Here is a 3,832-nt window from a genome sequence, read left to right as displayed (position 1 = left end):
ACATTGGTTGTTTGTGCAGAAGACCCTGGATTGAATCCCAGCACCCACATGGCAGCTAACAGCTGTCTGTAACTGCAGTTCCAGGGGATCCGATGGCCTCTTCTGTCCTCCTTGGGCATTGCACGACATGGGTGCACTTTCCTACATGCAGGCAACTACATGTACACTCATACATATAAAATAAAAATAATAAATAAAATATTTTTTTTAAGAAGGTCCCATTTGGGCTGAGGATGTAGCTCATTTGGTACACTGCTTGTCTAATAAGCAGGAAGCTCTAGGTTCTGTTGGAACCCCAGTTTGGGGTACCCAACGTCCATAGGAGGCCGCTCCCCAATAACTCAGTCCTCAGACCAGGAGATGCAACAAGCATGAGGATTTATTACGTTTTGCAAAACGGACCCCTGCCTCACTCGGAGGGCAGAAGCCCAGAGCCCAGTTCACAGGCTTCTTTTAAAGACAAAGACCACAAACTAGAGAGAAAGCGGCAGTAACGTCACAAGCGGCGGCTGTGTGCCAAGCAGAGGTAGGGGGGGATTTCTGGGATGATTTCCAGCTCTGGGAAAAGAGCATGAAAAAGGTCAGCTCAGCTTGTTCTTAGCATTCAGAATTATTTTTTATTTTTACTTCCTTGTACAGTTCTTTCGCCTGAAGGACTTATTTCCTTGTCTTTAGCCTAGAGGGACTGAATTAGGGTCCTTCAGTTCAGTCCCCAGCACCACATAAATCTGGGGTAGATGTGGTGTCTCCTGCTTGTAATCCCAGCACTGGGGAGGTGGAGGCAGGAAAATCAGGAGTTCGAGGCCATCTTTGGCTACATAGAGAGTTTGAGGTCAGCCTAGGCTATATGAGACCCTGTCACAAAATACAAAACAGCACCCAAACCCCCCAAAGAAAAAGTCATGCCTGGTAGGAGAGACCATGCTACCAGAAATGGGCAGATCTGGTTTTTCCTTCAGCGGGAGCCGCAGCCCATAGAAGACAATACAGAAGAGAATCTTGGTCACAGATATTCCCTGCCCTCCCCCCTCCTCCTCCCCCTCTTCTGTCTCCTCTTCCCCCTCCTCTTCCACCCCACCTCCTCCCCTTCCTCCTCCCCTTCATCTGCTCCCCCTCCACTTTCTCCTCCTCTTCCCCCTCCTCCCTCTCCCCCTTCCTCCCCCTCCTTCTCCTATCCATCTTCCCCTCCACTTTCTCCTCCTCTTCCCCCCCCCCTCCCCATACCACCCCCCCCCCCCTCCCCCCCCCCCCCCCCCTTCCTCCCCCTCCTTCTCCTCTCCATCCTCCCCCTCCACTTTCTCCTCCTCCTCCTGCCCCTCCACCTCCTCCTCCTTCTCTTCCTCTTACATCTGCCTCTCCCTCTCCCTCCCTGTCTTTATCCCCCAGACACCAGAACACGTTGAGCAATGGAGAAACTCTGGCCTTCTTCCTGGCTCAGGGGCATCCTCAGCTCAAAGGGCTCTGGTAGGAATTCAGCCTCTGTCAGTTCCACTTTCCACACTCAAATACAAATCCAAGAATTTCAGTGGAGACCCAGGTTTGCCACCCAATAGCAGGAAAGTCTGTGTTCACCCCAAAATACAATCAGTTTAAAAAAATTTATTTATTATTTTTATTTTATGTGTATGTCTGTATTGCCTGCATGTAGGTAAGTGCACCGTGTCGTGCAGTGCCCACGGAGGACAGAAGAGGCTGTCAGATCCCCTGGAACTGGAGTTTCGGGCAGTTGTTAGCTGCCATGTGGATGCTGGGATCCAAACCTGGGTCTTCTGCAAGAACAACCAGTGTTCTTAACCGCTGAGCCATCTCTCCAGCCCAACATCATCAGTTTTATGCAAATATAGCAAGAGCCTTCACCTTTTTTTTGCAGGTTTTCACTCTGTAGTCCAGACTGGCCTTGAATTTATAATCATGCGTCCACCTCTGGAGTGTTAAGGTATATGCCACCATGTCCAGCTAATCTCTCTTTTTTTTTTGAAGACAGGGTCTTATTTATCCCAGGCTGGCCTTAACCTTGCTATATAGTCAAGGAAAACCCTGAATTCCTGATCCTTCTGCCACCCCACCCACCAACCCCGGGTGCTATAGGTGTGTCTCACTAGGCTGGGTTTGTTTGTTTTTGTCTTTTGAGACAGGTTCTCACTCTGTAGTCCTGGCTAGCCTGGAACTTGATATGTAGTCCAGGCTCATCTGAACTCTTTAGAGATCCTCCTGCCTCTCCCTCCTGAGTGCTGGGGATTAAACACCATGACCAGTTTATGATGCCTGGTCTCACGTGGTGCTGGGGGTGGAACCCTGAGATTCATGTACTTTAGGCAAACACTCTACCAACTGAGCTATATCACCAACCCATTTCCGTTCTTTTTTTTAGAGGAAATTATTATTATTGTTATTGTGTTTATGGTTGTGCACATATCACAGAACTCGTGTGAAGACCAGAGGAGAACTTTATGGAGTTGGTTCTCTCCTTCCATCTTTCTTTATTTTACTATTTATTTAATTTGGGGGCAGGGTCCTCACTATGTATCCCTACTAGCCTGGAACTTGCTATGTAGATGAGGCTAGCCTAGAACTTACAAAGATCCACTTGCCTCTGCCTCCCAAGTGCTAGGGTTAAAGTTGTATACCACCATGCCTTGCCCTCAAACACATTATTATTATTATTATTTCTTTTTTTTGAGACAGGGTCTCCCTGTAGCCCCAGCTGTCCTGGAACTCACTATGTAGACGGGGCTGGCCTCGAACTCACAAAGATCCACCTGCCTCTGCCTCCCAAGTGCTGGGATTAAAGGTGAGTGCCACCTCGCCCAGCTTATATTATTTTTAAATTATGTGTATTGGGGGGGCGGGGCTATGTGCACACGAGAACAAGTGCCCAAGGAAGCCAGAAGAAGGCATTGGCTCTCCTGGAGCCAGAGTTATAGGTGGTTGTCAACTGCTTGACGTGGGTGCTGGGAACCTAACTAGGTCCTCCTTAAGAGCGGTATGTATCCTTAACTACTAAACCATCTCTCCAGCTCCACTTCTGCCTCTTTCAATGATTGATTTTATTCAGTACATTTACCACATTATTTAAAACATGAGAATCATAAAATGAAAGAAAACCAACCATTTGCAATTTTGCCATTTGTCTCTGTCCATCCAGTCAGAACAAAGACCGTAGTCCAGGAGGGTCCTGGACAGCAGAAAGTTGTGGCTCTGGAAGCCGGAAGCCCAGGCTAAAGGCGGCCCACATTCAGTGTCTGTCGAGGACATGCTTTGCAGTTCACAGACAGCCTTCTATGGTAGAAGCAACTCACAAGTGGAAGGGTTAGGTAGGTCCCGAAGGTCTTTGACAAGGACACCAATCTCCTTCAGGAGGATACCACACTCTTGACCTAATGCCACCCAAAGCTCCACTTCCAAATGCCATCATTGTAGGCATTAGGATTTCAACATGAGGGGCTGGAGAGATGGCTCAGCAGTTAAGAGCACTGGCTGCTCTTGCAGAGGACCCAGGTTTGGTTCCCAGCACCTACATGGCAGCTAACCATCTGTAAGTCCAGTTCCAGGGGATCAGACACCCTCTTCTGGTCTCTGTGGGTATTGTACATGCATGTATTTTCCCTTATGTACATGCAGGCAAAATACTCATATACATAAAATAAAATAAATACATCTTTAAAAAAGGTTCCTTTTTTTTTTTTTTTTTAAGGACAGAATTTCACTGTATAGCCCTACTGGTCTGGAACTTGATTTCAACATGAGTTTTTTTGGGGTGGGGTGGGGAGGGGAGCACAAACTCTTTAGGACCATTGTAATAAGCTACTGATAGACCTGACTTCCGGTGGTT

The sequence above is a fragment of the Nannospalax galili genome, unplaced genomic scaffold (genome assembly GCF_000622305.1).
Source record: "Nannospalax galili isolate Female #2095 unplaced genomic scaffold, S.galili_v1.0 scaffold970, whole genome shotgun sequence".
Taxonomy (NCBI): Eukaryota; Metazoa; Chordata; class Mammalia; order Rodentia; family Spalacidae; genus Nannospalax; species Nannospalax galili.
The sequence above is the reverse complement of the archived record's forward strand: the minus strand, read 5'-3'. Positions refer to the sequence as shown.